Here is a 20,393-nt window from a genome sequence, read left to right on the forward strand (position 1 = left end):
CAGTGAGAAGCGGGGGGGACAGTGAGAAGCAGAGGGGACAGACGGACAGTGAGAAGCAGAGGGGACAGACGGGGGGGACAGTGAGAAGCAGAGGGGACAGACGGGGGGGACAGTGAGAAGCAGGGGGGACAGACGGGGGACACTGAGAAGCAGGGGGGACACAGTGAGAAGCAGGGGGGACAGACGGGGGACACAGTGACAGTGAGAAGCAGGGGGGACACAGTGAGAAGCAGAGGGGACAGACGGGGGACACAGTGACAATGAGAAGCAGGGGGGAAACGGTGACAGTGAGAAGCAGAGGGGACAGACGGACACAGTGACAGTGAGAAGCAGGGGGGACACTGACAGAAGCAGAGGGGACAGACGGGGGACACAGTGACAGTGAGAAGCAGGGGGGACAGACGGGGGTCACAGTGACCGTGAGAAGCAGGGGGGACCGACGGGGGTCACAGTGACAGTGAGAAGCAGGGGGGACAGACTGGGGACACAGTGACAGCAGAGGGGACACAGTGGCGGTGACAAGCAGATGTGACAGTGAGAAGCAGAGGGGACAGATGGGGACACAGTGACAGAAGCAGAGGGGACACAGTGACGGTGACAAGCAGATGTGACAGTGAGAAGCAGAGGGGACACTGACAGAAGCAGAGGGGACACAGTGACGGTGACAAGCAGATGTGACAGTGAGAAGCAGAGGGGACAGAGACAGAGAGGAGCACATTTATACCGCTAGGTGGCAGTGTTTGGCTTTTTCTGTCCTGTGCGAAGCTGGTACTTTTCCATAACAGAGACAGGCGGCGGGGACTGGATTCCAAGAGATTAAAAGGCCAAGACTATGACCCAAAATGAGATGGGATGAGGGAATGTGTGGGAGTGACATGGAGAAGAGAGGCTGTAACCGCAGTACCTGGGAGAGCATTGGAGAGGCTTCATCCAGCAGTGGGGAGACACGGGCGGAAGATAGAGATATTGTATTGTATGTCTTTATTTATATAGCGCCATTAATGTACATAGCGCTTCACAGCAGTAATACATGTGGTAATCAAATAAATAACAGATAATATAAATAACAGATCATGGGAATAAGTGCTTCAGACATAAAAGTGACATTAAGGAAGAGGAGTCCCTGCTCTGAGGAGCTTACAGTCTAATGATATATATATCATTTCTAATTAAATTAAATCGCGTTGCCATATAACCCCTCGTCTGACATCTGTAATGTCCGCCTCATAGTAGAAGATGTTTAATAGGTTTTCTAAAACATCCCTAAAACCCTGACCCCAAAAATCCTCATGACAAAACCCCACATTATATACCCCACACACTTCTCTCATTGGCCCATAGTCACGCAGTGAAGTTTAGCACCTTTTGTGAATATGGGCCATTATGATCTGCAGTTAGAAGGTGTTTATTAGGGGAATTCGTGAAGACGGCCATATTTAATAAGGCCAGAATTTAAAAAATTGCTACAGATATCTGTCTGGGGTTGAGGGTTTAATAGTGAAATTTGGGGTTAGTGTAAAGGGGAAAGTAAAGAGAATTTCTAATAGGGGAAGTTATAAGGGATTTGTAATAGGGGGAAGTTATAAGGGATTTCTAACGGGAAAGTATAAGGGATTTCTAATAAGGAAACGTATAAGGGATTTCTAATAGCGGAAAGTTTAAGGGATTTCTAATAGGGGAAAGTAGTATAAGGGATTTCTAATAGTGGAAAGTAGTATAAGGGATTTCTAATAGGGGAAAGTAGTACAGTATAAGGGATTTCTAAATGCGGGAAGTATATGGGATTTCTAACGGGAAATTATAAGGGATTTCTAATATAAGAATGTATAAGGGATTTATAATAAGGGGGTAAAAATATTTTCAATATGGGACATAAATGGAATTTATAATAAGGGAAATTAAATAGGCTTTCTATCAGTAGAGTAGTAGACGAATAGGACAGGATTTCTAATAGGGGATTGTGTGGGATTTCTTATAGGGAAAATGAAACCGGATTTCTATCAAGTAGAGGAATATGGGATTTCTAACAGGGGGGAGTAAATCTGATCTGGAAAATGGGTAAGTAAAAATTATTTCTAACATGGGAAAACAAATGGGATTTCTTATAGGAGAAATCTTATTGGCTCAGTGGCAGGGGCGCAACCAGAGATTCATATTGTGGGGTGCAAAGTTTTTAACAGTCATCCCGCGACAGCGATGGAGGAGGGCGGCTCTCTTAGGCTGAGTCCATGGTCAGCGCTTATCAGTGAGCCCCTACAGCCGCAATGAGAGCGGCTTTAGCAGGCGTGCGGAGGCGTAGCTCTTAAATTTGTTTTTCGTTTTGGCGCTCACGGGAGCGCAGGGCCGGTCACGTGAGCGGTTCGCCCAATGAGGGCGAACCAGCTCCGTGATGTCACTGGCCCGCCCCCTGACGGCGCGCGAACTAAGGCCAGGGAAAGCACCCGCTTTCCCTCAGCCTCAGCGCGCCTCCGCACGGCTGCAGTCACCATGGACTCAGAATTACAGGGGTCCCGCGCTCTCCCCTGGCAATCAGTTTCATTGCTGTGGGGAAGAGCGCGGGGTCTCTGTACCCGCCAGTAAGTATAATCAAATAGATTACATTCTTGGGGGTGCAAATGCACCCCTGCACCCCCTGGTTGCCCTACTGGTTAGTGGGGTTTGTAGGGGTTCTCCTCCTGGCTGGAAAGGGGTCTCTGTCTCTCCTGTAATAAGACAGGGATTGTGTCTGTGGGGTTACATTCTTGGCACTGGGGTGTTTTCACTCTCATTACAGTCAGGTTTCCAGCCAAATCTCAGCAGGCACAAATAATTGTTTAGTGATGTAGGGGGAAGGGAGCGAGGCTATTTATGGGGTGGCAGCCATGGAGAATTTCACTGAAGTCACGTACTGTAGGCCGAGGGCCTGGAACATTACTGTCAGCTGCAGGTAGCAGGGGAGGGGACAGAGGGACGGTCACAGAGAGGGGGATCAGAGACCGCAGGACACAGACAAGGGATAGTCACAGAGAGGAGGATCAGAGACAGCAGGACACAGACAAGGGACAGATGGGGCAGAGACAGCAGGACACAGACAAGGGACAGGTGGGGCAGAGACAGCAGGACACAGACAAGGGACAGATGGGGCAGAGACAGCAGGACACAGACAAGGGACAGGTGGGGCAGAGACAGCAGGACACAGACAAGGGACAGGTGGGGCAGAGACAGCAGGACACAGACAAGGGACAGATGGGGCAGAGACAGCAGGACACAGACAAGGGACAGGTGGGGCAGAGACAGCAGGACACAGACAAGGGACAGATGAGGCAGAGACAGCAGGACACAGACAGGGGACAGAGGGACAGTCACAGAGAGGAGGACCAGAGGGGACAGAGATAGCAGGACACAGACAGAGGGGCGGTCATAAAGAGGGGATCAGAGGGGACAGAGAGAGCAGGACAGAGGACAGACAGCAGGACACGGACATGGGACAGAGAGAGGGAAGGATACGGACAAAGGAAGGGTCACAGAGAGGTGGATTGGAGAGGACAGAGACAGAAGGACACAGACAGGGGACATAGGGACAGTCACAGACAGGAGGATCAGATGGGAAAGAGACAGCAGGACACAGACAGGGGACAGTGACAGAGAGAACACACTGTGCTGTAATATGAGGGTCTCAGTTAACCCTTCAATCACACAGTCCCTAACACTTTGTTGGCCCCCTGAAGGGGTTACTTCCACATGCAGAATACCTGTGCCAGCACTGCAGGGGTTACTGCCACATGCAGAATACCTGTGCCAGCGCTGCAGGGGTTACTGTGACATGCAGAATACCTGTGCCAGCACTGCAGGGGTTACTGCCACATGCAGAATACCTGTGCCAGCGCTGCAGGGGTTACTGTGACATGCAGAATACCTGTGCCAGCACTGCAGGGTTTACTGCCACATGCAGAATACCTGTGCCAGCGCTGCAGGGGTTACTGCGACATGCAGAATACCTGTGCCAGCACTGCAGGGGTTACTGCCACATGCAGAATACCTGTGCCAGCGCTGCAGGGGTTACTGCCACATGCAGAATACCTGTGCCAGCACTGCAGGGGTTACTGCCACATGCAGAATACCTGTGCCAGCGCTGCAGGGGTTACTGCGACATGCAGAATACCTGTGCCAGCACTGCAGGGGTTACTGCCACATGCAGAATACCTGTGCCAGCGCTGCAGGGGTTACTGTGACATGCAGAATACCTGTGCCAGCACTGCAGGGGTTACTGCCACATGCAGAATACCTGTGCCAGCGCTGCAGGGGTTACTGTGCCATGCAGAATACCTGTGCCAGCGCTGCAGGGGTTTCTGTGCATGAAGAATACCTGTGCCAGCACTGCAGGGGTTACTGTGCCATGCAGAATACCTGTGCCAGCGCTGCAGGGGTTACTGTTACATGCAGAATACCTGTGCCAGCGCTGCAGGGGTTACTGCCACATGCAGAATACCTGTGCCAGCACTGCAGGGGTTACTGTCAAATGCAGAATACCTGTGCCAGCGCTGCAGGGGTTACTGTGCATGCAAAATACCTGTGCCAGCGATGCAGGGGTTACTGTGACATGCAGAATACCTTTTCCAGCGCTGCAGGGGTTACTGTGCCATGCAGAATACCTGTGCCAGCACTGCAGGGGTTACTGCCACATGCAGAATACCTGTGCCAGCACTGCAGGGGTTACTGCCACATGCAGAATACCTGTGCCAGCGCTGCAGGGGTTACTGTGCATGCAGAATACCTGTGCCAGCGCTGCAGGGGTTACTGTGCATGCAGAATACCTTTTCCAGTGCTGCAGGGATTACTGTGCCATGCAGAATACCTGTGCCAGCACTGCAGGGCTTACTGCCACATGCAGAATACCTGTGCCAGCACTGCAGGGGTTACTGTGCCAGCACTGCAGGGGTTACTGTGGCAGGTAATTCTATACATGTATTATGTCCCCTCCTCCCAGGACGCACAGCTTGTAATGTGATCTACTTGTTTTCAACTTCAACTGCAGCCACAAAAAGGAGGAGAGAGGGGGTGAGAGAGGGAGGGAGAGAAAGAGAAGGATAAGGGGGCGAAAGAGAAGGAGAGAGAGAACAAGAGGAAGAGAGAGTGAAGGGGATAGTGAGGGAGGGGGATAGATGGATAAGGGGGCGAGAAAGAAAGGGAGAGAGGGGGCTAGAGAAGGAAAAAGTGAGAGAGAAAGAGGAATATAGAGAGAGAGAGAATGAGAGGAAGAGAGAGAAGGGGAGAGCGAGAAGGAAAAGGGGATAGAGAGAGAGAGAGGGGGTGGAGGGGGCGAGGTTCAGGAATTCAGGCACCAGGGAATTTTTTACAGGCCTCTGAATCTCGAAAACAACTTAACCATAATACTGAGTATCTATACACTGATAATGATCACGCTGCGCTGTATAATGATGCTGGGTATCTGTATACACTGAGAATGATCACGCTGCGCTGTATAATGATGCTGGGTATCTGTATACACTGAGAATGAACACGCTGCGCTGTATAATGATGCTGGGTATCTGTATACACTGAGAATGAACACGCTGCCCTGTATAATGATCCTGGGTATCTGTATACACTGAGAATGAACACGCTGCGCTGTATAATGATCCTGGTATCTGTATACACTGATAATGATCACGCTGCGCTGTATAATGATAATGAGTATCTCTCTACATTGATAATAAACACATTGCACTGTATAATGGTCTTAAATATCTATACACTGATAATGAACACGCTGCTCTGTATAAGTATTCTGAGTATCTCTATACACTGTTAATGATCAACTGCGCTGTATAATGTTACTGAGTATCTCTATACACTGTTAATGAACACGCTGCTCTGTATAAGCATACTGAGTATCTATACACTGATAATGATCAACTGCGCTGTATAATGTTACTGAGTATCTCTATACACTGATAATGATCCACTGTGCTGTGTAATTATACTGATTATCTATACACTGAACACGCCGCGCTGTATAATGATGGTGCGTACCTATACACTGATAATGAATATACCACGTTGTATAATGTATAATGATGGTGCGTACCTATACACTGATAATGAATATACCACGTTGTATAATGTATAATGATGGTGCGTACCTATACACTGATAATGAATATACCACGTTGTATAATGTATAATGATGGTGCGTACCTATACACTGATAATGAATATACCACGTTGTATAATGTATAATGATGGTGCGTACCTATACACTGATAATGAATATACCACGTTGTATAATGTATAATGATGGTGGGCACCATCACTGATAATGAATATACCACGTTGTATAATGTATAATGATGGTGAGTACCATCACTGATAATGAATATACCACGTTGTATAATGTATAATGATGGTGAGTTCCATCACTGATAATGAATACACAGCGCTGTACATCAGTATTGAGAATCTCTAGAGGTGTCCTAAATTCCTGTTCCCCTCCCACTGATTTGCCTCTCAGAATTTGTTCCGTTTTTAAGTTATACGTTTTAATGTGTCTTGTAACTTTCTAAATAGAAAAGAAACCTCCTACTTTGATACACTGAATACCTATATATAATACTTATCTACCTCTGACATGCGACATTCTAATTATAATACGATATTCTGAATTTAAAGACGCAATCCAAACAGCTTAAAAATATATATATATATATATATATATATATATATTAATATATGCAGCCGTTGATTACCTTTATTGAAAACGAATTGCCAAAGTTGTTGATGGATTAGTTCTCCACTGATTGATCAGCAAAATCCTGCTTCCCAGGGTGCTCTAAATGGCCGCCTTTCAGTTTCAAGCAATCCTTCAGTCAGTGTTAACTGATCAGCTACAATGTATTCGTATATTGCTAAAGTAACATGATCTATTGTTACAGTTTGCAGCTCAAACTGCTGGGAACTTTGGCAACAAGTTATCACAAACAGGGAAGTGTTACAAAGATCTTGCACTGCTGGGGAGGTGGGCTAAAGCCTGCTACAGAAATCAGAAGATACATAGGGGCCTATGCAGAGAGCAGCGCTATTTCGAAATTCGCCATTTTTTGGAGAAAATCGCGCAGAAAGCAGCAGAAAATGGCGAGTTCCGAAAAACGCGCCAATTTTTCTTTTCTATTTGTAAAACTCGCCTCGCGGCTGGCGAGAACCTCAATCTCGCCAGTTTTAAAAATATCCTAATGCAGAGAGGCGCGAACGGCATCTAGCGGCTGTTCGCGCCAATAAAATGGCGCGATTGTCTCCTTTTTGCCTCGCCAGAAAAAATTGGCAAGAAGCTGCCGCTCGCGGCCATTGCAAAGGGGAAAAAAAGGCGCAAATTTGTTTTTACACGTTTCTGAAGCGCGCATCTCGCCAATTTAAACTCGCCACACGCATCCATGTTAAACATAGCAGAATTCGCACTTTTCTGCATATGGAGAATAAAACTCTCCAAAAAAGCTACTTTTTAATAAATTCGCCAATTTTAAAATTCGCTGCTCTCTGCATAGGCCCCTTAGTATATTAAAACTCATTAAAAAAATGTCATGAAGAGTTGAATTTTAAAATAAAAAAATGTAGTATTTATAATCTAATAATACAGAACTGATGTATTAAAAAAACACATGCGTAGGATATTGCGGGGATTGCAACTTTAAAAGTCTGATTTCCTCCATGGTTTGTATCTGAATCAAATCATTATTTCAGCAAATTAAGAACTATCCCTCCTAGAATGAAAGTAAACTAATGTCAGTAACATGGTTGATGGGCTCAATACCAGGGATTTCATATTAAATCCATTCAAGTATTTTTCATTTATTTTCCCAATCTCTAGCTAATCCTATGGTGATAAAGCCGCTTGTGAACTGTTGTTGTGCAGGTACAATTGGTAACTTGCACTCTTTATCATTTGTTGATTGATTTAAATTAGTAATGCCGCCTTCATAAGCCAAAAAAAAAAAAAAAGAGTAGAGCTGGGAGGCCCAGATCAGATTAGAAATACATGGGAAAATAGAAACATATTTATTTTTCACTAGACAAACAAGTGAGATTCCTGCTCTAAGGAAAATAAACCTTCTTGCCCGCTATATGGGATTGATGCTTTTAGATACATATACACAGCAATATGATGCTAGTCCCTATAAGAGCAAAAGTGTTAGAGCTGCTGCGTGTGATTTTAGTGACGCGCGAGCTTCACGTGTTCCTGGATGCCGACGTCACGAATGTTTAGGTGACAGCAGACGTGTCCCAGAGACGTCACAGCTCTTTCTGTAATAAGATTTCTGCAGCCGCCTTGTGTTAATTAATCACATGGGGTGTGAGTGTTAATAAGGGGCTGGGGAGACATGTTCATTTCATTATTTTCATTCATGTATGTTTGTAGGCTCTTCCTCTTATAACCATCAGCCATCCCATAGGCTTTAATAGGAGCGCCATCTAAAACATTGGATCACCTTCTTACACACAATACATTATATCCTCTACAAGACCACAGTGGCAAACTCCAGCCCTCAAGGGCCACCAACAGGCCAGGTGTTCAGGATATCCCTGCTTCAGCACAGGTGGCTCAGTCAAAGATAACCACTGATTGAGCCATCTGTGCTGAAGCAGGGATATCCTGAAAAGCTGACCTGTTGGTGGCCCTTGAGGATTGGAGTTGGTCACCCCTGATCTAGAGTTTAAGAAGATCACTCTCTTAAAAATAGGATCAACCTCTTACACACACCAGTTACCCCAAAGACTTTAATAGGATCATCCCCTTAGACACATCACGTTTCTCTATATACATTAAAAGGAATCCCATCTTCCACACATCCCTTAGTCCAGGGGCGCACAAACATTTTTTGCAGTGCTTACCTCCTCCGTTGGCCGCCTCCCTCCCTACCTTGCATCATTTGATGCCGCGGGGGTTGTGTGACGTCACGTGACCTGCGTCGTCATTTGACGTCACGTTACCAGGGCAACCGTCACGTCACATAACCCCGCTGCGTCATTTGACACTGCGTTGCTATGGTCACGCGTCTTGAATCCGGGTAAGTAGAGGTTGCAGAGGCCTCGCGCGGTCCTTGGGGAAGAGCGCAAGACCTCTACAACCGCCCGCGCCCCCCCAAAAAAAATCTGCCTTAGTCCATATATTTTAATGAAATTATCCTCTTAAACATATTGCATACCCTGTATACTTAAATAGGATCACTCCCTTACACACATCAATTTCAAATCTAGACTTTAATAGAATTACCCTATTACACACATCACTTACACCATATACTTTAATAGGATCACCCTCTTACACACATCACGCGCCCCCATAACTGTCTTTAGATTGTACGATTGATTTTAATAGGATCACCCATTTACACACACGTCAGTTGCCCCATAATTGTATTTAGATGGTAAACTCTGTGGGACAGAGATTATTCTAAGGGTTCCTTTTTACCCATAAACATGATTTCTTGTTCATACACGGATCCCTCTACCAAAGAGAAGTTTGCTTTGGGGTTAGAAGTTATTTCAATAACTGGACATCGTGTAAATACTGCAGTGTCTGGATGGGAATACGCAGTGCAGTATAATAAGAGTTATTTTTATTCCGACAGCGGGAACATCTCACTTTCTGTACTGGGGCAAGGAGGCTTTTCGTCTTTGAATTGAAAAACCATACACTATGCAGGAACAGCTTTCTATCTATCTATCTATCTATCTATCTATCTATCTATCTATCTATCTATCTATCTATCCTTCCATCAGTCTATCTATCTGTCTCTGTATGTATCTATTTATGTATGTATAAATAGGTGGATGTAGATATACAGACAGATAATAAATACATACAGGTATGTAAAAAAAATAGATAGATACATAGATAAACAGACATATTTTCAGTCAGGCAGATAGATGGTTGATAGATATGGAGATGGTAGATAGCTGTGTGTGTACATTTGTATCTTACTTTACATAAAACATTGACAATAGCAGCTGGTGTAGTTACAATATATATATATTTCACTTCCTGTTACTTTATTAAAGTCTTTACAGTTAGGCTTAGCTCAAACAGAAGGCGAAGAGAGGTTAGCGCGCGCACGTCCGTCGCAAATTTGGGTTGTGCGGTGGGAGTTTTCAAACTGGAAACTCAACCGGCGGCAAAGTGCAGCGTTGTCGCTGCGACATTTTGCCGGCACAACCCAAATTGTAATTTGGGGCTACAGTCGCGTGACGCGAGCTGGTTCAGCCAATAGAGGCGAACCAGCTTCGTGACGCGTTCGTTACACGCCTCCGCCACACCCCAAACGCCGCAAACCGACTCCTGCAGTTTGAGCATAGATCGCTGTGCTACAGGAGCGCGCGGCTGGGGCGCGAACGCTAACAAGCTGCCATAGAAGCTTGTCTGAGAGAGCCCTTAGTTCTTGGATTTCACATTAAAGTCCTGTACACGGAGTCAGTTTAAACTATTTTATTTCTGGACAGACCTCTAAACAATATACATATCGGAAACTTGTATTTATATCTATTTATTTAATTCAGGTCCGTATTGGAATGAATCAGGGGGGTGGTGGTGTGTGTTAACACGTCTTTCTTATTACAGGGCTGCACACACTGACATGTTCTGGAATGTTCTGTCACATTCCTTATTATGGTTCCTTGTTTACCACTGAAAGGCCGCTCCAAACGAGTCAAAACTGGTTTGGACCGGATCTCTGCAATTAATAATAGATGCAACCCTGATATTCCTCCGCCTATAGTCATCACATGATGCAGGCGCAATGCAATAGACCGGCAGTGAGCCTGTCACTTGAAATTCATCCCCGCTTAGTCGGTATCCTTCCGCCACGATTGCTTTTAACCGAATAACAAAGGACGTAAATTGCAGTTCCCAGCACTTTTCACTACTAAAACTGGATGAACTACATGTACATTTATCACAAAAGGTTAAATCCGTTGAATGTTGCAGAAACGACGCGTATTAAATTGATTTGTCTACTTTTGTGTGTGAGGAAATAATCCCTGGCTCCGCATGCGCAATAAGCCGATGTTATTTTCCAGAACCTCTGGAAATTTCCACCCACTCCTATCCCACTTAAAAGTACTTTTATTGAAAACCACAATCTTCCTGAGGTTTATTCCAACCCACCTACCAGAAAACAGCTCCCGCAGAAGAAGAATAAACCGCGTAGATATTGTGTTTTAAGTCGGTAATGGTGGGACTACATTGTAAACAGCTTCGCGGATGGAGGGGCCGACTCACTGCGGTGTGATGTGTCAAGGTCTATATAAGGAGGAGACCGAAGGGCGCTGCCCGTGAGACGGGTTCTAGCTGCGGAGGAAGGGGGTTGGAGATCTAGGTAACGCAGTACGTGGGTCCTGCAGTAGTGCACGGGAGATAGACCGTACTCTCCTCCGGGTGGGTATGTATGGTGTTAGCCACGGGCTGTCATGTGGTAAGTATAGCCCAGGACAAAGTTCCATCTCTTTCCCCCCCCCCCCCGGTAAAGTTTACAATTCTATAGCGGTAATTAACAAACCAGTATGTATACGTTTGTGCAATTATCCCCTGGTCTAAGGTTTTATACTACAACGGTTATTAATTGTACTATTAAATTGTTCAGCGTGGACTAAATGCACGTTACTATACGTTACTTACACGTCCCTATAACACAGCTATTGGATAAGGCTATGACAGGCAGGGAACATGTGAATCATGTTGATACTATGAATAATTAGGGAGTTTATGTAATGACCTGGTCTTGTTACTGGGGTGGGTGGGCAGTGTTTGTCTGTGTGGCCTTCTTCTGATCCTCAGAACCTGCCAAGACTTGAGGACGAGTTGGGCATCACACTTAAGGGGGACTCAATGTGCCAGAGGCTGGTCCAGATCCATGTGTACCTCCTGCCATCATTACTGGGGAGCGGAGATAAACCGGATGTCTGATCTGCTGATGTGTATATGTGGCCAGCGCGTTAAGTGACTACACTTGGTAGTAGTGCCCCACATGCGGTGTATTCCCCTATGGTACAGATCGCCCTGCACTGTGTATTTGAGATAAGGAGGGGGGGGGGGGGGGGTTAGACCGCATGATGCTATGGTACATGCACACTATATAATGGCCCCTGCGTTAATACAGGTCTGGCTAAACTGAATATTTGCTTGGCACGTGCAATATTTATAGTGTTTTGTAAATTAACATGCGTAGAGATGGCTGTAAATGTCGGTACACTGGGGCCATGGGTGTGATATGAAGGTAATCATGTGTTATACAGAGGGAGACTGCCATATACTTGCAGGGTTGGTTTGGGGGAGGGGGGCGCTCTGAGTCTTTCCTCGTTTTCTTTTCCAGGTTTTAATATCAGCCCAGTCCAGTCTTGGAACAAACCTTGCATAGCCTCCATCTGTTCTGTAATCGGTCATTTCCCCCCTTTTTATATTGGGTGTGTCTTGGCAGAATATGTGCAGCATTTGAACAAGAATACTGGAACATTTATAATGTAATACGCATTCATACATGCTCTAATATAGCATGGGCTGATCTAATGGGTACTTGCTCCCTGACATGTATGGAGAGGTGCTAGTCGTTAAACGCTTGCTTGCTGAGCTTCTTAATTTTCCAGTAATGGTACAATAGAGGGTAATTTGGTCGGGACACTGGAGTTTGGACCCTTTGTATAGTGGGGAGGGTGGGAGGGGCCTTAAAACAGATGTATCTTTAGATTCTTTTCAGATAATGTTACCTCCCACATAATACTCCTCCTACCACCTAATCACCCTGCCTCCCGGTGAGAGTTGGACCCTATCCTAGCCCGAGAAGTGCGCCTGGGCCCAGTGTCCCAATGACGAGGAGCTTCGAGTCCCTCCCCTGTTGACCTGAGATGGTTCCTCCTCCGTTTGCCTGAGAGCTTCCTGTCCGTTTCCCTCCGTGAAAGGACCTGGTTTCCTGCTGGTTATCACCCGCCTGAATTTGGCCCTTTAGTAAACATGAACCTAACGTTCTGTCCCTCCCAGTGCTTCACCTCCGCCTGAGGGTCGCTGAACTTTATATCCCCCAGCATGGTGGCCGCTGACCCCTATAGAACTAAATATAAAGGAAAAGACTGAGCTTCCGGCCCTCTGAGCGTAATGCAGTTTCATGGACAGCCGCCAAGTGCAAGTCGTGCTACATTGGGCAGTAAATAATGTTAATGTGCGCTATTTGCAATACTGTTATTTCTTATACCGTGCTGATGGCCGCTTACTGTTTGCTATGTAACTGCGCCTGTTTGTATGATGCTTTCTGCTTCATTCATTTGATGTACCAGGCATAATCTGTAGATTCGCATGTACTGCTGTCTGTAGGGTCTGGTGCCAAACAGCCTCTTGTCTTTAATTCTAGGCCTCCCTCCCCAATTTGGGGGGTCACTTAGTGCCTCTGTGTTGTCATTTAAGGGTTGTCTCATTTATGTAATTGTGTAATTATTTATGGGTCAGTGAGACATGCTGAAACTAAAAGAGAATGGTATGTTGAATGAGGTATTAAATGATAGAACCGACATAAACAAAACCTTTGACTACAGTCACGAGTTAAATCTTCAAACCTCTCCAGGGACCTTCAGATTCAGGAGGCTCTTATCTACTACTCACTCCACTATGGCCAAGGAAGAAGCAGAACCATCCTACATTACCAGCCCAGTCTTAACGCAGATAAAAGTTTGTTCAGAGACGTTGGACGCAGCGGTTTTATCTCGTGCAATGCTGACGCCAATATATTCACGCAATTAAATGGTGTTAAAATACATGTAGGTTACATCTCAAATAAGATTGTCTGGTTTAATCCTGCACAAATGGTTTTCTGTAGGGTATTTCATCCGTGTTTCTTAATAGACCTGTGGTCGGGGAGGTTTCACTCATGTTTAAGGTGATCATTTTCGGTTCTCCCAGATGCAGTGGAACATTGTAAATGGCAGATTAAAAAAAAAAAAAATAACACCGCTCATCAGTTCATACCTTATTCACCAAACACCTGCTTTTAGCAGTATGGTAATACTGGAACGATTAACGTGACTCGAAGCAAAGCACCAGCTCTAACAGGGATCTTTTTAAAGGGTTGCATATTAATTCTATGTAAAAGGTGTATAATAAAATCTGATATAATGAAGGTTTATGTATATATGCTGGTGCTTGAGTAGCTTTAAAGTGACAAATATTGCTAATACTTATAAGTAATGAAGGTTTATTTGTTGTTAATGCAAATAAAATACAATTTAACAAGGGTTTGGGACCATTTAAATAGTTGGTGTTGGTCTTACACCTGAAAATGTGTATTCTATGTATAATAGAAAATGTTCAAACACGACTTCTGTCTTGTAAGGGCTTGATTAAAGAAATAATGGTGGTTATTTTTCATAAATCATAGGATCCCCATTCTAATATACACGGTCTGAAAATGTGACTACTGGGTCTTTAAATAAACAATCCATAGGTTTTCAACTAAATGTGTGTGTGTGCACTTGCTTTTTAGTGAATGTTACATGTAACGGAATATTTGACTTGTCTGATTTGATAGTTGTCATTGAATAGATTTCGGATTGTTAATGTGTTGTGTTGCCGTTAATTCATACTATTCATTGGACCGTTGGGGCTAATATTGATGCCTGCAGAAATGTCTCTTGGGTAATTTGAGTTTATTCCAAAAAGTGGCGTTACAATGTTAAATTGAGGTAGTGCCTGCTATATTTTGTACATTTAGATGTCAAAGTAGGTCATCTTGTAAAAATGACTGGATATATTGAGGGCCACTATATCGTTATTAAATGCAATGACTAATTGCAATCTGTATTCGTTGTCCTCTGTTTGATATTGTGCTAGTTTTGAATCTCAGGCTTATTAATATATACCTTGTCGAAAAGCTTGATATACAAACCGCAACTTCTGCGCTATAGCTTATTGGCGCATAAATAGCTGGAATTCATTCTTGGAAAGAAGTGGATGGTGTATCCATTCAACTAATGATGTGTATGCGTCTATTCTATATATATTTCTAATATCTGTCTACAAGAGTAGAAATTATATCCGTTGTCCAGGCTGCCAATGTGGAGTCTGCAGCTTTTAAGGTATTCTTTGTATATTATTGGCATGTTTGAGTTCTATGTAATAATAAATATGCATTGTTATGGCCATATGATCACTATATAGAGCTGAAAATGACATGGTGTGGTGAGAAAGGGAAAAAATCCTTTTGGATAGGTGCACTCCTAATTTGTACATGTTAACAAATAAATACTGTATTAGGTGAGCGTGAACCACCTTGGATAGTATGGCACACCAAACAATATTACAGATCTAGGATTTGGTACGCATATATAAAGTATCAGTGCCGGTGCTATGATACCCATTTACATTGGATGAGCTCACATTTCATCCAATTTAGAACTTGTGGCACATACTGTCACATATACTTTTAATCTTTGGGAATTTCCAGGAATGAGGGACATGGGGGGGAGGGGGGAGAGATAAAACCTTGCCCTGGTTGTTGGTGTCAAGATTCTCTTTATTATCCTGTACTTGGACTATACAGTAACCATCTAGTCACCTCTACATACTGAGTGCATATAATTGGGGTCTTTTAATCATCCGCAGTTCTTGTGACTTTATGTTGAAGTGGTTAGAACTTTAACCCTTGGTGTGCCTATGTATTTATTGGAGGTAGAGTGAGTATTTCTGTGTTTTGTTTTATAGTATTGTACTTTCATTACAGAAAATATGAACCAAAAAAAATGTATGTTTTGATTCCAACTGGCAAATTCTCCCATATGTCAATAAAGACCATTTAGTATTGAAATACCATAGACATTATTGTGTTTTTGTAACACCTTTCAAATAGCCAAGCAAATGTGACATTTTATTTGGCAGAGGATTCAAATATTCTAGTATCTAGTTAATGTTTTAACTCTTATCGTCCATAATGTTTCTGTTTTAATGCTCCAATCTGCAAAATGGGAGTTAAAATTTAATTCTCCATATAGAATTCCTTTTCATTAAAAAATGACACGGCTTCAAATACATTTTTACTTAACAAGGTCAGTTTGTATTAAAGATTTTAAGTTGTTTACCAATATATGTATTTCTGTGTTATTACACTCCATTTTAAAAATCGATAACATTTTAAAGCCCCGGCAAATATTTTTCTAGAAATGGAGGATTTCAGAAACCATTGCTTAAAAATGTGTTCACTTTCTAATGACCTTTAATATTGTATCTTTAGTGGCACAGTACTTTTATAAATCTGTCTGTACTGTGTCCTATAGCAGACACACAATCCTGTATCCATATATCTCTCAAAAGGAGTGCCAATGGGTGCAACCAAATATATTGTATACAACAACAAAGTCCCAATGCAACATCCAAATGAAAAAGTATATATAGTTAAATACTTATTTGTCTTCTCATAAGTATTTAGTTAAATTCTTTGGCCAAACCACTAAAAGCCTGCAGCCAAGGCATGACTACTTTGCAGGTCCTTACACTAACTGGAAATTTACATTTACCTCTGTAATGGAGAGAGAAATGTGTGTCCTATAGCAGAACAGAATTTGTAAGGTGGGATTAATGCAAATGTCTTACCAGTTCTTTTATCCTATAGTTATGCAAAATCTAGGTCTGTGCTATAACCTGTAGCAGTAACTCTGTCCCTATAAGGTGTCATACTCTGTAAAAGTGCGAAATATTTTATAGCAAAACTAAAACAGGTTTGTCGCACATTCTATTGTAATGCAAAAGTCCCATAGTGCGATTAGGTTTGTCTAGTACCTTATCCTATATCAATGCAGAACTTATTTGATATGTCATGTTTTGTAACCATGCATAGTTCTCTAATATTTATTCTTACCAGGAAATGGTTTTACATCCCATTTTCACTTATTTCTCCTATATCTTATAGAAACGATAGTCTGTATATCCGATAGCAACATAGGATTTCCTATAAAGTTTGCCCTATCGCCACTCGCCACTGACATGCAAAATTCCCTATGCTGTATATTTAGAAATGTAAACCTATATTTAAAAGGTTTTCCTTATATCCTATAGCAGTGTAGGATTTCCTGTAAGATCAGTCCTAGATCCGATAACAATACAAACGTTTCTATAAGATTTCCTTATTTGTAACAATGCAGAACCTATGCAGTTTGTCCTATAATAGCAATGCCAAAGTTCCCTAAGGTTTGTTTTCCATTCTGTAGTAATGCACGTCCTATAATCCTACAGCTATGTCAAATAGAAGATCTGTGCTGTATTCTATGCAGGGGTGAGCAAACTTGTTACTCCAAGCCCCCCATTTAATCCGTAACATTAGTCTGTGGTTCCCCCTGCTTGATGTAATCCAAATCATATTACTTTTTTTATTATTAAATAAATCAGCCTACTAGTATAAGATACTACTGACTGCAATTTTTTTCTCCCATCCCCCATTGTGTCCTTGATCTTCACCTCCGCCAGCTCTCTTCCCTTTCTCCTCCAGCTCTTCCCCCCCCTCCCCATCTCCAGTGCTCTCGCCCCTCCTCCATGCCGAACTGTGGGACAGGGTTGTGATGGAGGTGGGCGACGGAAGAGGTGGCAGAGCGTTAAGCAGAAGACCAGCCGGCTTAGGCAGAGTCCCCAGTGTAGGCTGCGGCGCGCGTGCCCCACACGAGAGAGAGAGAGAGAGACGCTCTTACGCTGATATGGAAGACAAGAATTTTGTCTTCCCGCGGCACGATCACGTGGTTGGCGAGCAGCTAATGGAAGGGCAGTTATGACCCCTGTCTTGGCCACAAGTGCCTCCCATCGCTCCCTAGAGACTGCACAATGTGGTTTTCGACTGCACGTGCAGACAGGACACCAGGCGCGTGTGCAGCAGTCAACACTAGGCATAAGAGAGACTACTGGGGCGCGCTCCTCCCCGCCTGTCCCTCTCTGCCTCCGTTCAACTCCTAACTCCTGTGTCGGCTGCTCCTCTGCTTCATTCTGCCGGGCCACCGCCATCTTCTCCCGCCGCCTGCCTCTATCACCACCCTGCTTCACTGTGTGCCCACCCACCTACAAAATCTTGCACCCCTGTTCTATAGCAACACAAATTATCTGATGTTTATCCTGCATAGAAATGTAAAAATGAGAAAGGTTTGCCTTATCCTATAGCAGGGGAAGATTCCCTGTAAGATCTGTCCTAGAATCTATAACAATACAAACGTTTCTATAAGCACTGTCTTTATACTGTTTTAGTAAAATAACGATAACGTATCTAAAATGTCTGCCCTATAACAGAGCAGGATCTACTATATAAAGTGTCTTGTATGCCATAGCAGAACCTCCTGTACAAAGTGTCCTGTATGCGATGGCAGAGCCAAAGTTCCATAAGATTAGTTTTTTATGTAGTAATACCATGGTATGTCCTATGATCAAAAAGCTGTGCACCATCTATAAAGTGTGCTTTATATTACAGCAACAAATCATTCCTATAACGTTTCTCATATTCTGTAAAGTGCAAAAATCCTATGGTTTGTTTCATATACTTTGGCAAAACAAAACCTCTTAATACTGTTTACCATATATGTAGCTCTGTAACTGTTACATACGCCCATAATATATATTTTCTCTAACTGTGCATGCAATGTCTTGTATATAATGTAAACCCTTAACTCTATGCCCAGGACATACTTGAAAACGAGAGGTAACTCTCAATGTATTACTTCCTGGTAAAACATTTTATAAATAAATCTAGCCTATAACACATAAAATGCCTGTATTCCTATACCCTAATACAGCGGTGCGCAATCTGTGGGGCGCGACCCCCAGGGGGGGCGCGAGACTGCCGACGGGGGGCCCGGGGTTTACAGAGGCCCCGCGCGCTTCCCGAAGGCACTTAAATTAAGTGCCGGGGGAGCTGCAGGGCCTCTGTAAACCATACTTACCCGTGGCTCCGGCGGCTTCCTCCCGGCGTCGCCATGGCAACGCGGCGTCAAAATGACGCTGCGAGGTCATGTGACGTCACGTTGCTATGGCAACGTGACGTCATTACGCCGGTGCGAGGGTAAGTTGGGGTTGGGGGGGGCGCGGTAGTGAGGGGACAGCCGGCAGGGGGGCGCAGGGAAAAAAGTTTGCGCCCCCCTGCCCTAATACATGTGTCCTGTATACTATTGTAAACAGTGATATAAGGTTTGTCTTGTATCTTATAGTAATGCAAACATATAAGGCGAGTTATCCTATAGCAGCACAACACCCCATAATGTTTGTCATATTGTTTAGCTACTGCAAAGAATCGCTAAGGTTTGTCCAATATCCTATAACTATGCAGAACCTGCACAGTTTGTCCTACAGATGTAGCAGATTGTCATAACAGGGGTAAGTAATACATTCTATAACAATACAGAACCTAAAAGGTTGGTCCTATACTATACCATATATATATATATATATATATATATATATCTATGGAAAATTCCTATAATGTATGTTTTTTTCTTTTATGTAGTAACACAAGTCTCACGGGGTCTTTCCTATAGCTATACAAAATCTATAGGGTTTGTGCTACAGTATATCTTATAGCAACAAATCATTTCCTATAGGGTTGATAATTTGTAAAAGTCTCATACAGTTTGTTTCACATTCTATAGCAAACCCCAAAGAATGTGAAGATGCACATGCAATGCAGATGTCCAATTTAATACAATCTTCTCTAAGGGGCTTATTCTAAAAGCCAATATGGGCTGTTTGCTGCCAAAACGCCTGTTCTAAATCCTATAATAATGCAGAGGTTTTCATGGGGTGTGGTACACAGATCTGCGTACCCGCAAATCAATTGCTGTGCATAATACATATGTAATGCAGACACATTGCTCTGTATATACATAGCTACAGTCAAGACCACGAGTATTCTAAAGCTTGCCTTAAACTAGCCCGGTTACATTCTGGGTATGTGCTGGGTGTAACCTGGCTAGTTTAAGGCATTTCTGCATTGACTAATGACCCATAGGATTAACACAGCTGGGGTCCCTGGCAGTCCCATTCAGTTTGAATGGGACTGCCAGGGACCCCCGCTGTTAATCTGATGGGCCATTAATCAATGCAGAAATGCTGGGTTTAAGGCATGTATCCAGCGTGTACCTGGGTCTTTTTGGTGATTGCCACTGGTTTGTGTTAGGCTAAGGCCCCGCTCCCTCAGTCAGCGCGCCCGCACTGCAGACAGGTGGCGCGCTGACAGGCACAGACCGCGATATGCGGTCTGTAGGGAGTGGGAGGGCGTGGTTTGAACGGAGGGAGCCACTACTCCCCTCACCCCCCCCCCCCCTCTCCACGGGCTCGGTCTCCCGGGCTGCAGGAGGGAGCTGCTGCGGGCTGCTGGAAGGTAAGCAGCTCCCACTCCCTCTCTTCCCCCACAAATGCCCTCCTC

The 20,393-nt window shown here is 44.0% G+C and overlaps 1 long non-coding RNA gene across 1 annotated transcript; it reads left to right on the forward strand.

The window, feature by feature from the left end:
- The first annotated feature begins 508 nt into the window (after positions 1 to 508).
- On the forward strand, positions 509 to 14,017 carry LOC142465688 (uncharacterized). The gene is made up of 3 exons (XR_012787945.1): positions 509 to 973; positions 1,979 to 2,058; positions 11,223 to 14,017. It is a non-coding gene; the product is annotated as an uncharacterized LOC142465688 (long non-coding RNA).
- The last annotated feature ends 6,376 nt before the right edge of the window (positions 14,018 to 20,393 follow it).

The sequence above is a fragment of the Ascaphus truei genome, chromosome 14 (assembly GCF_040206685.1).
Source record: "Ascaphus truei isolate aAscTru1 chromosome 14, aAscTru1.hap1, whole genome shotgun sequence".
NCBI lineage: Eukaryota > Metazoa > Chordata > Amphibia > Anura > Ascaphidae > Ascaphus > Ascaphus truei.